At 38.8% G+C, this 12,668-nt stretch overlaps 1 pseudogene; it reads left to right on the top strand.

Annotated features, from left to right (window-relative positions):
* The first annotated feature begins 715 nt into the window (after positions 1-715).
* On the top strand, positions 716-5,798 carry LOC102966366 (annotated as a pseudogene).
* The last annotated feature ends 6,870 nt before the right edge of the window (positions 5,799-12,668 follow it).

The following is a 12,668-nucleotide window of genomic DNA, read 5'->3' as shown; positions in this document are numbered from 1 at the left end:
GAAAGGGTGGGGCAAATAGACAGCCATCCCTGTAGTGCGATTTGAAGGCCCTCATTTTGTTTCTGATTGTTTAGTTCATGGTGTACCAGTTATTAAACACAACATTTTTCTTAGACCCTATCAAGAGAGGCCCGTCTCCTGAACTTCATGCTTTGAAGACTCCCTTTGGTTCTCTTCTCAATATGTTCTTCCCACGGGGCCAGAGGAATAAATGCACACGCAGTGTCCTAGCCTCCTCCATATCATCCTTGAGATACCTGGGACACCAGAACTCCTCATCCAAATGGACCCAAGCCTGCTTCCAGCACCAGCATGCCCTTTGTTGGGGCTGTCCTTTGTGGCTTAACAGCCTTGTTGGTGTATGTACTTCCAGGTGGCTATGGCAGGAGCAGGGCTGTACATGAGGAACAGTTAATGATTGGCCCAGGTTGTCCACATACATACAAATGAGTCCTCAAAGGTGGGGGATAAAACTCGGGGTGGGAAGAAAATGCAGACTGGTGAATGAATGCCTGAGGCCTAGTCCAGGGCCATGGGCCTGGAAGGTTGGTGGTAATTCTTCCCACACTGAAGGCTCAAAAGGTAAAGCGGTCCATGAATTCAAAACCCAAACCAGACCTTTCAGGCCATTATGAAAGTCTATTTGTCATGGAAGGAGATGTAACATGTTTTAACGGTTTATTGGTTGAATTAAACATTTTGAATAATTAGGAATATGGCATGTAGGACCCCAACTGAAGTATTGCCTCCAGACCTTGCAAATTTTATAAATCTTACAGGTGGGTCACGTTAAACATTTGGTTAACTTTACCCCACCATGAGCCATCAGGCCCTCTCACTGCTGTTTTGTGGTGCTTCAAGGCAACCACATGACTACATCAGAGGAAACAGATGAGTTCCTGGTTGTGTACTTGTCCACTGCCCTTGTACTAATCGTGGTGTTTTCCATTTGGTTCTCCCCTCATAGTACAGTAAAGTATGACACATACTTAAAACATAGAGCTCAAGGAAAGGTTCCTGCCCATTCTTTTTATTTATTTATTTATTTATTTATTTATTTTTTAATGTTTATTTGTTTTTAAGAGGGAGAGACAGAGCATGAGCGAGGGAGGGGCAGAGAGAAAGAGAGAGGGAGACGAAGAATCTGAAGCAAGCCCGATGCGAGTCTTGAACCCAAGATCCATGAGAGCATGACCTGAGCTGAAGTCAGATGCTTAACTGACTGAGCCACCCAGGTGCCCTGGTTCCTCCTGCCCATTCTTAACAAATGGACTACAGGGGCTCTCTGCTGCCATTCTGTGGCTATCACTGGTATCTACCAGACATTGAAATGTATTCCACTGATGCAGTGCCATCCCTATGTGAGTGGCAGATTCTAGCCACATACTGGTAGTTCTTGAGTCCAAGAGCATCCACATTTTGTGATAATTGGGACACTTACATGCAGACAAAGCATTGCTGCCCATGGTGAGGGTGATGTAACAGTGCATGAATGGACATAGCATTCAGTGACCATTTCATGCCCCCTTACATTCTCACACTGCTGGCATTTTGAGGTAGAACAGGCCCTTAAGGAGGTGACTAATAAAGATTGCTAGATGTTGCACTACTGTCATGATAACCTGAGGAGCTCTATGAATCTGCTCCCCAATGAAACTGGTAAAAATTAGTTTTGTGTTTTTTTGTTTGTTTGTTTGCTTAATCAAACAATGTAAATTATCTAGAAATGCTCCTAAGGGCATACAGCCAGTAAAGAAACATTTATTCAAGAATATCTGCTAAAATCTGATAAGGGCCGTGGGGTGCCTATGTGGCTCAATCAGTTAAGCACCCGAATCTTCGTTTCAGCTCAGGTCGTGATTATCACGTCGGTGGTTTCGAGCCCCACATTGGATTTCAAATGAAAGCCGGGTGTGAGCTTGGGATTCTCTCTCCCACTCCCTATTTCTCCTCCGCTCCCCCACTTGCTCAAGCACATGCGCGTGCTCTCTCAATCTCTCAAAATAAATAAATAAACACAAATAATTGATAAGGACAGCGAGAACCAGTGGCATTTGAGCCAAAACCTATACCCCCTCTTTCCCTCCTTTGTCAGCAAGAGAGAAACTCCAAATTGGTACAGCCAAGAAAGCAGGGTACCTTCTCCCCGCTTCTCCCAGAGTGATCTTTCCAGAAAAGGCAGAGCATCAACATTTCTCATATTGCTCCACCTACCTATTGCTGACGTGAAGTCTAGGTGAGTATAGTCTGAGGTGGGGTTCCCGTCTTCCATGCAGTTTCCCCCTATAGGATTACCTTTGATGCAGCACAACTGAGAATATTGGGGCCCCAGTTTAGTAAGAGATTCCACACTAGGTGAGTCAAACCAAGAAGACCTGAAACTACTGTCCCCCTCCACTGAATCAGCAGCTCCCAAAGCAGGAGTGTTACCCATTAAGAAGTACACCATTCCCAGTTCCTCATCTATAGCTCATAGACTTTTTCCCAAGAAGCAGGCCATTAAACAGAGGGCTCTGCATCTCTTCCCAAGGGAAGTGAATCAATTTGCAATAGACGATGAAGATGTTGAAGCTTATAGCCCTCTCAAAAATAATAGTTTGTGGTTAAGAGCAATTAAGAGTAAGAGCCTAAATGTCCATCAACTGATTAATGGATAAAGAAGACGTGGTTTATATATACAATGGAATTCTACTTGTCAATGAGAAAGAATGAAATCATGCCATTTGCAACAAGGTGGATGGAACTGGAGGGTATTATGCTGGGTCAAATAAGTCAGTCAGAGAAAGACAGATATCATATGTTTTCACTCATATGTGGATCTTGGGAAACTTAATAGAAGACCATGGGGGAAGGGAAGGGAGAAAAAGCAGTTACAAACAGAGAGGGAAGGAGGCAAACCATAAGAGACTCTTAAATGCAGAGAACAAACTGAGGGTTGATGGGGGGTGAGGGCGAGGGGAAAGTGGGTGATGGCACTGAGGAGGGCACTTGTTGGGATGAGCACTGGGTGTGGTATAGAAACCAATTTGACAATAAATCATATTTTAAAAAATGAATAAAAGAAGAGCTGGCAAAAAAGAGTAAGTGAGTAGAATTATTCAAATTAAAAACTAAACTGTAAGAAAGCTAGTTTACCAGGGTGCCTGGGTTGCTCAGTCGGTTAAGTGTCTGACTTCGGCTCAGGTCATGATCTTGCGGTGCGTGGGTTCAAGCCCCACATCAGGCTCTGTGCTGACACCTCATAGCCTAAGAGTCTGCTTTGTTTTCTGTGTCTCACTCTCTCTCTGCCTCTCCCCCCCTTGTGTGCGCCCCCCCTTCTCTCTCTCTCTCTCTCTCTCCTCTTTCTCTCTCTTTCTGTCAAAAATAAATAAACATTAATTTTTTTTAAAAAAAAAGAAAGCTAGTTTGCCAGAGAGAACCAGGGAAATGTACAACTAAGAAGAGCCCCACTGGGGTGAGAACAAATCACAAATACTAACCTGAAAACTGTCCCATCAAAGGAACCCAAATTTAATTGGTTCAGTCTATTGAGCAATTTATGCCCAATCCTGCAACTCATGAAGATTACCAGCTGAGTGTGGTCAGGGAAAGAGACAATCAAAAGTAGCCTTGCAAAAAATACTCATCCTTGAATGATTGAAGGCATATCCAAGCCTGTGCTTGGTTCCTTGAGGAGGTAAATCAGAGGTTTCATGCTTTGGGGGAGGTGGAATAGACTTCCAAAATAATCCAAACAGTCATTAAGCAAATAAATAGAAAAGCAAAGAACAATAACAAGCACCAGAGGAGGAGTCAGTAGCCAGAGTTGCTACAACATATTATCTCAAATGTGCAATTTCCCACAAAAGATTAAGAGACGTGCAAAGGAACAAGGAAGTCTGACCCCAGTTTTGATTTACTCCTATTCACCTCATTGGTGAGAAAGGGATGTTCCACCCTAAACGGTGTGCGATGGCCAAATGCACAACACCTGATGCCAGGCAGATGAACTAAAACTTAAGTTTATTAATCAATTATACAGCCCTGAAGGAAATCATTCCAGTACACACAAGGCCACGTGAAAATTGCACTTGAAAACAGAGTGGCTTAGCAGAGACTGTGGGAGGCAGGCTTTATAGTTACAAGAGGTTGGGGTGACCCTTAATTTTTACAGGAGGTTGTGATCAGTTGGAATAGTTTTGCAATCTGGCAAGGAAATGAAAGCTATCGGGCTGAGGATTGGGTGGAATCTGAGGATATATTTCTGCCAGCACAGGTTTACATGAAGCACCCATAAGAGATGAGGTTGAGGTGTGCCTGGGTGGCTCAGTCGATTAAGTGTCTGACTCAATTTAAGCCCAGGTCATGATCTCACAGTTCGTGAGATTGAGTCCTGAGTCAGGCTCTGTGCTGGCAGAGGGGAGCCTGCTTGGGATTCTCTCTCTCTCTCCCTTTCTCTCTGCCACTCCCCTGCTTCAGCTCTCACTCTCTCAAAATAAATAAACTTTTTAAAAAAGATGAGGTGAGAACAAGAAAAGCCTTTTTGCCATCAAATCAAATACAGGCAATATGTCCTGCCTGAGCAAAAATGAAATACTCAGATTTTAGGAAAGCCTGCTTTCAGGAGGAGAAAATCCACCAAAGAATGAAATCAGCTTGTTAACATAAATTTATCAAATCATTAGAGGAAGCACATTCACGAGAGAGAAAATCCATTGAAACAAAGTAGAATTGGACTTCATATGGACAATAATTTGAACACATCAACACCAAGAGCACAAGAAAGGCCTGACAAGTATCGCAAATGCTGGTAGTTATGAAATGACAAATAAACATGTAAAGCAAACTGGAAAATAGGACATAATCCTTTCTCGGGCAATCTCGCATGGAATAAATTTTGGGGTCCCTATTTCCTCCTATCTTCCACTTTTTTTAGCATTGAATAACTGACACATCAGGATCAGATTCTCCAGGACAGGCTGCAAAATTGAAGAGATAGTAAAAACACTTGATAAGGAACAAGTGGATGAGGTTGCTTCTGATAGTCCTGAATCAACTAATGGAGGAGTTAATTCAAATCAAGCAGTTCAAGGCAGGCTATCAATAAATAATGTTTCAGAGGAAGCAGAAGAAACAGTTCTTTGGGACATCTCACCACTATCTAGATAGTGGTTATTCATCTGTGAGTTGATGCAATATGTCATGCAATATGTTCCACGACTAACAGAAGAACAATTAAATTGGAAATCTACTTTTCTACTGAAAACAAGAAGCACACTGGAATTCTGCCTACTTTTAGACCTATATTAAACACTAAGTGCACTGTAGTCTAAATGAGCTAAGAGATGCAGACCTTACTTTTCCAGTCCATATCCAAGATACTATTGATCAGATTTATGTGAGATTAAGACTATTCTTCCAGGAATCCTTGAAACCAATATCTCAGATTTATAAGATTATTGTTTTTACTACTCTTAAGAGGGTATAAGCAGATATTATCTAATTATGGTAGCTCCTAAAAGGCAACTAGTGAGGCACTGGCCTTTCTGTGAAAGTTGTGTTTGTTTACAAGCAACATATACAAAGAACTTATCTTTGGAAGACATCTTTCAAAAACTGTAATAGCTGACAAACCACCACAAGCCTTTACATACCAGCTTTTCAATAGAATCCTTATAGAAAGCTGGTTTGTAGAGTAAACTCTCAATGTACTCCTAAATGTGATTACATATATTTAGAAGTTTGTAGACCTGAATGATGATGTTCAACTTCACATCAAAGGAAAATTTTGATTGCATGATTTGCTTTCCCCAGATTAACTACAAAGACTTCTCAAAACAATGAAGGGAGAGAGAAAACAGGGCCCTTTTAGACTAAGGCAACACATTCTTACTCCTTTTGAAAATTTACATTTTGTAACCCATCTTGCTTTTCTTAATTTTGGTGTTCAGTGATAATCAATGGTTGCAGAAAGAAACTTTACCTATCTCAGCTTACATACACAGAGTAGGTAGGCTGAAACAAAAAAAAGCCTTTGGAACTCATGCAACTCTGAATTTTTTATGTACAGAACATCTGAAGTTCATATAGAATTATGTTTCTGCCACAAGCAGTTTGGTCCCATAGTCACACAGGGTTTTATTTAAAAAAAAAAAAAGATGAAAATGGACTTGTTTTTCTTTCTCTGTTTGGTGTTCTAAGTGCATATAAAGCCACACTTCTACTACTTTAAGATTCTCATCTTAATAGAAATTGCTGATAAAAGTTGTTTCATTTTTCCTGTTAAGGTTTATAACTTTTTAAAAACATGTATTGACTTGGGTTAGATTAGAATTTCATTATGCATTTTAGCTGAGGCACTTCAAAGTGTTTTTAAATGGTCAGTTTTGTTTTTTACAATACACTTAAATGCCATTTGCCCACTTGTTCTGCCTGCATATTGCATATTTGTTTAAAAATACTCTCTACTTTCAGTCCATGTAAGTTTCATTTAGAAAGAGGCACATTTACACTTTGTTTCTAAAATATTTTACTGTGGTGAAATCTTTTCAGAAATGAAGAGACCGAGTAGGTAAGAATATATTAATGGCTAATACTCAAAAGATTTAAACCATTGTGATGGCATATATTCCAAATGGTAATATCTTGCAACAGCACACAGAGTTAACGGATAAAGGTATGCCTCAGATATCTCTGTGCTCAGGAATCTTTAAGGAAAGTGAGTTTGGCCACCTTTTGGGCTTAGTTTGGTTACTGCTCCCTTTAGTTTTCTCCACGAATGAAGCATTCATCACAGTGACTCAATATTTTCACTTAATCTGCATGGACTGAGATTACCTCTGGTATGCTCTTGGTGTTAATCAAGGTAAAAATCTGTGTAATTGTTTACTAATATATTCTTCATAATCTTGTGGCATAGCACACATTCAAGCCACAAATGTAGTTAATATGTCTTCACAGTGGTTTTCTCTGCTATAAGTGGTATTTAAGACTTGATTCTCCAATACAGCTACCATAAGAGGTTTATACTTTTATAGTATTGTTTGGTCTCCTTTTAGGGAAGCTTTTTTTAATGGAAGGTGTAATATGGGATGGAATGCTTTTCCTCTCAACTATAGAAACTTGCAAGAGGCCCAGACTGCTTTTCTGTAAGGGATTACCAAAGAACAGAATGTTTTTCTAGAGTGGTTTGATATTTTTGTTAAGAAAGTATAGTATGAGAAAGTAAGAAATGGACAAATGGAAATTGAGGAGTATTTCAACTAGTTATTATGTACATTACTGGCTTACTAGCAAAACTTGTATATTTTACATATTAGATGCAGCATCATTTTCGTTTTTTAACCTTAAATTTATTTATTTTTTTAACATTTATTTATTTATTTATTTATTTATTTATTTATTTTAATATGAAAATTATTGTCAAATTGGTTTCCATACAACACCCAGTGCTCATCCCAACAGGTGCCCTCCTCAATACCCGTCACCCACCCTCCCCTCCCTCCCACCCCCCATCAACCCTTCAGTTTATTCTCAGTTTTTAGGAGTCTCTTATGTTTTGGCTCCCTCCTTCTCTAACCATTTTTTTTTCCTTCCCCTCCCCCATGGTCTTCTGTTAAGTTTCTCAGGATCCACATAGCAGTGAAAACATATGGAATCTGTCCTTCTCTGTATGACTTATTTCACTTAGCATAACACTCTCCAGTTCCATTCACATTGCTACAAAAGGCCATATTTCATTCTTTCTCATTGCCACGTAGTATTCCATTGTGTATATAAACCACAATTTCTTTATCCATTCGTCAGTTGATGGACATTTAGGCTCTTTCCATAATTTTTCTATTGTTGAGAGTGCTGCTATAAACATTGGGGTACAAGTGCCCCTATGCATCAGTATCTCCTGTATCCCTTGGGTAAATTCCTAGCATTGCTACTGCTGGGTCATAGGGTAGGTCTATTTTTAATTTTTTGAGGAACCTCCACACTGTTTTCCAGAGCAGCTGCACCAGTTTGCATTCCCACCAACAGTGCAAGAGGGTTCACAATTGCACCAAGAAGCATAAAATACCCAGGAATAAACTTAACCAAAGGTGTAAAAGATGTGTATGCTGAAAACTATAGAAAGCTTATGAAGGAAATTGAAGAAGATACAAAGAAATGGAAAAACATTCCGTGCTCATGGAATGGAAGAATAAATATTGTTAAAATGTCAATACTACCCAAAGCTATCTACACATTCAATGCAATCCCAGTCAGAATTGCACCAGCATTCTTCTCCAAGCTAGAACAAGCAATCCTAAAATTTGTATGGAACCACAAAAGGCCCCGAATAGCCAAAGTCATTTTGAAGAAGAAGACCAAAGCAGGAGGCATCACAATCCCAGACTTTAGCCTCTACTACAAAGCTGTCATCATCAAGACAGCATGGGATTGGCACAAAAACAGACACAGAGACCAATGGAATAGAATAGAAACCCCAGAACTAGACCCACAAAAGTATGACCAACTAATCTTTGACAAAGCAGGAAAGAATATCCAATGGAAAAAAGACCGTCTCTTTAACAAATGGTGCTGGGAGGACTGGACAGCAATATGCAGAAAGGATGAAACTAGACCACTTTCTTACACCATTCACAAAAGCTTCATTTTCAAACGTGTCCTAGAAACAAGAATATTTAGCTTTGTTTATTTTTTAACCCAATTTTTGTTATATTAACAAAGATTTTAACATTTCATCAGTTTGGGCAATTTCTTATTATATTTTCTGTTGTGTATGTAGTTAGCATGTGTACTGAACTGTTCAAACATTAGCATGCTCAACAAGCTTATTTTGTGAAAATTTTTTATTTATTAAGAAATAATTATGGCAAACTTTCTTCAAAAATAATGAAATCATTTGCAACTCAGAAAGCCTTTTTTAAATCTTTCAAGGTATTTTGCTTGCAGGAAATATTACCACAGATTTATTTTTACAAGAATCATTGAAATGAGTTTTTGTTAGGATATCTAGTCATCTTTATGCATTTTGTCTCTATCTTAATTGAAATAAAATATTTACAGCTTTAATTAAAAAAAGGAACTGCCTGTGAGAGTGGCTTCATGTCAGATACAACAGCCAGTAATTACAAATTAACTACTGTATGTTCAAAGTACTAAAGGAACCACCATTGAAGAAAATACAAAAGTATAGTGGCAATGCCTGCCCCCGCCAAAGGGAAAAAAAAAAAAAAAGATTATTAATGAAGATTTAGAAGTCACTTAACAGATAATCAAATGGAAATTTTGGAGTGAAAACTACAATTACTGAAATGAAAAATTCATTGGAGGGGTTCAACAGTAGATTGGAAAAATTCAGAATAAAAAATTAGCAAAGTTAAAAATAGGTTGAGCAAATAGTAGAGAAAAATAGAATAAATACAAGTGAACAGAATCTCAGAGAAATTTGGGATTTTATTAATTATACCAAGATGACAAAGAGATAGATACCAAACAGACACATCACAGTAAAAATGTTGAAATCCAAACTGCAAAAGAAAATCTTGAAATCACCAAGAAGACAACAACCTGTCACTTGCAAGGGGAATCCCAATAAGATTATGAAATGATTGCCCATCAGAAACAATGGAGGTCAGAAGGCAGAGAAATAAAGTGCTTAAAGAAGAAAACTGTCAATCGAGAATCCTGTGTCAAGTGATGTGATCTCTCAAAAATGAAAGTGAAATAAACACATTCCAGAAAAACAAAGTCTTAAAGAATTTCTTGTGAGTACACCTGCTGAAGGAACTTCTTTAGGCTCACAGTGGGAGACCCCAGGGGATAATTTTATTCTATTTTTTAAAGCTCATACCAATTTATTCTGTTTCCAGCAATGTGGCAAGTTTGCTTTTGCTTCCAACAAACAGTAGATATTGTAATTATTTTAGAGATGGTTAATTTCGTAAGTGTAAAATGGGAACTCAGGGTATGTTTTTTAAAATATTTCTTTAATTGTGAGATTGTGTGTTTTTCCATGTTAGGTTACCAGTTCTATTTATTATGGTGTCAATAGTCAATTAGTATCATGTACCATTTTATCTGCTGAATTTTAAATATTTTTAATATAATTTATTGTCAAATTGGCTAACATACAGTGTGTAAATGTGCTCTTGGTTTTTGGGGTAGATTCCCATGGTTCATAGCTTACATACAAAAACCAGTGCTCATCCCAACAAGGGCCCTCCTCAATGCCCATCACCCATTTTCCCCTCTCCCCCACCCTCCACCCACCCTCAGTTTGTTCTCTGTATTTAAGAGTCTCTTATGGTTTGCCTCCCTCCCTCTCTGTAACTAATTTTCCCCCATCCTTCCCCCATGGTCTTCTGTTAAGTTTCTCAAGATGCACATATGAGTGAAGACATACGATATCTGTCTTTCTCTGACTGACTTATTTCACTCAGCATAATACCTTCCAGTTCCATCCATGTTGCTGCAAATGGCATGATTTCATTCTTTCTCATTGTCAAGTAGTATTACATTGTATATGTAAACCACATCTTCTTTACCCATTCATCAGTTGATGGACATTTAGGCTCTTTCCATAATTTGGCTATTGTTGAAAGCACGGCTATAAACATTGGGGTACGTGTGCCCCTATGAATGAGCCCTCCTGTATCCTTTGGGTAAATTCCTAGTAGTGCTATTGCTGGGACGTAGGGTAGTTCTACTTTTAATTTTTTGAGGAACTTCCACACTGTTTTCCAGAGCGGCTGCACCAGTTTGCATTCCCACCAGCAGTGCAAGAGGGTTCCCGTTTCTCCACATACTCACCAGCATCTGTAGTTTCCTGAGTTGTTGATTTTAGCCACTCTGACCGGTGTGAGGTGGTATTTCAGTGTGCTTTTGATTTGTATACCCCTGATGATGAGTGATGTTGAGCATCTTCTCATGTGTCTGTTGGCCATCTGGATGTCTTCTTTGGAGAAGTGTCTATTCATGTCTTTTGCCCATTTCTCACTGGCTTATTTCTTTTTTGGGTGTTGAGTTTGGTAAGTTCTTTATAGATTTTGGATACTAACCATTTATCCAATATATCATTTGCAAATATCTTTTCCCATTCTGTTGGTTGCCTTTTAGTTTTGTTGATTGCTTCCTTTGCAGTGCTGGACCTTTTTATGTTGATGAGGTCCCAGTAGTTCATTTTTGCTTTTTAATTCCCTTGCCTTTGGAGATGTGTCAAGCAAGAAATTGCTGTGGCTGAGGTCAAAGTGGTTGTTGCCTGCTTTCTTCTCTAGGGTGTTGATGGTTTCCTGTCTCACATTCAGGTCCTTCATCCACTTTGAGTTTATTTTTGTGGATGGTGTAGGAAGGTGGTCTAGTTTCATTCTTCTGCATGTTGCTGTCCAGCTCTCCCAGCACCATTTGCTGAAGACACTGTCTTTTTTCCATTGGCTATTCTTTCCTGCTTTGTCAAAGATTAGTTGGCCATACATTTGTGGGTCCAATTCTGGGTTCTCTATTCCATTGGTCTATGTGTCTTTTTGTGCCAATACCATACTGTCTTGATGTTTACAGTTTTGTAGTCTGGGATTGTGATGCCTCCCGCTTTGGCTTTCTTCTTCAATACTACTTTGGCTATTCAGGGTCATTTGTGTTTCCATACGAATTTTAGGATTGTTTGTTCTTGTTTTGGGAGGAGTGCTGGTGCAATTTTTATTGGGACTGTATTGAATGTGCAGATTGCTTTGGGTAGTATTGACATTTTAACAATATTTATTCTTCCAATCCATGAGCATGGAATGTTTTTCTATTTCTGTGTGTCTTCTTCACTTTCCTTCATAAGTTTTCTATAGTTTTCAGCATACAGATCTTTTACATCTTTGGTTAGGTTTGTTCCTTGGTATTTTATGATTCATGGTGCAATTGTAAATGGGATCAATTTCTAGATTTCTCTTTCTGGTGCTTCATTATTGGTGTATAGAAATTCAACCGATTTCTGTACATTGATTTTGTACCCTGTACATTGACTTTGCTGAATTCATGTATCACTTCTACCAGTCTTTTGGTGGAGTCTTTTGGGTTTTCCATGTAGAGTATCACGTTGTCTGTGAAAAGTGAAAGTTTGATTTCTTCTTTGCCAGTTTTGATGCCTGTTATTTCATTTTGTTATGTGATTGCTGATGCTAAGACTTCCAACACTATGTTACACAACAGTGGTGAGAGTGGATATCCTTGTCTTGTTCCTGATCTCAGGGGGAAAGCTCTCAGTTTTTCCCTGTTGAGGATGGATATTAGCTGTGGACTCTTCATATATGGCTTTTATGATGTATAAGTATGTTCCTTCTATCCCAACTTTCTTGAGGGTTTTTAATAAGAAAGGATGCTGTATTTTGTCAAATGTGTTTTCTGCATCTATTGACAGGACCATATGGTTCCTATCTTTTCTTTTATTAATGTGACGTATCACATTGATTTGCAAATATTGAAGCAGCCCTGCAGCCCAGGAATGAATCCCGCTTGATTATGGTGAATAATTCTTTGTATATGCTGTTGAATTTGATTTGCTAGAATCTTGTTGAGAATTCTTGCATCCATGTTCATCAAGGATATTAGCTTGTAATACTCCTTTTTTGTGGGGTCTGTCTGGTTTGGGAATCAAGGTAATGCTGGCTTCACAGAATGAATCTGGAAGTTTTCCTTCCCTTTCTATTTGT

Source organism: Panthera tigris, chromosome X, assembly GCF_018350195.1.
Source record: "Panthera tigris isolate Pti1 chromosome X, P.tigris_Pti1_mat1.1, whole genome shotgun sequence".
Taxonomy (NCBI): Eukaryota; Metazoa; Chordata; class Mammalia; order Carnivora; family Felidae; genus Panthera; species Panthera tigris.
Note: the sequence above shows the minus strand (reverse complement) of the source record. Positions and strands in the feature narration are given on the sequence as shown.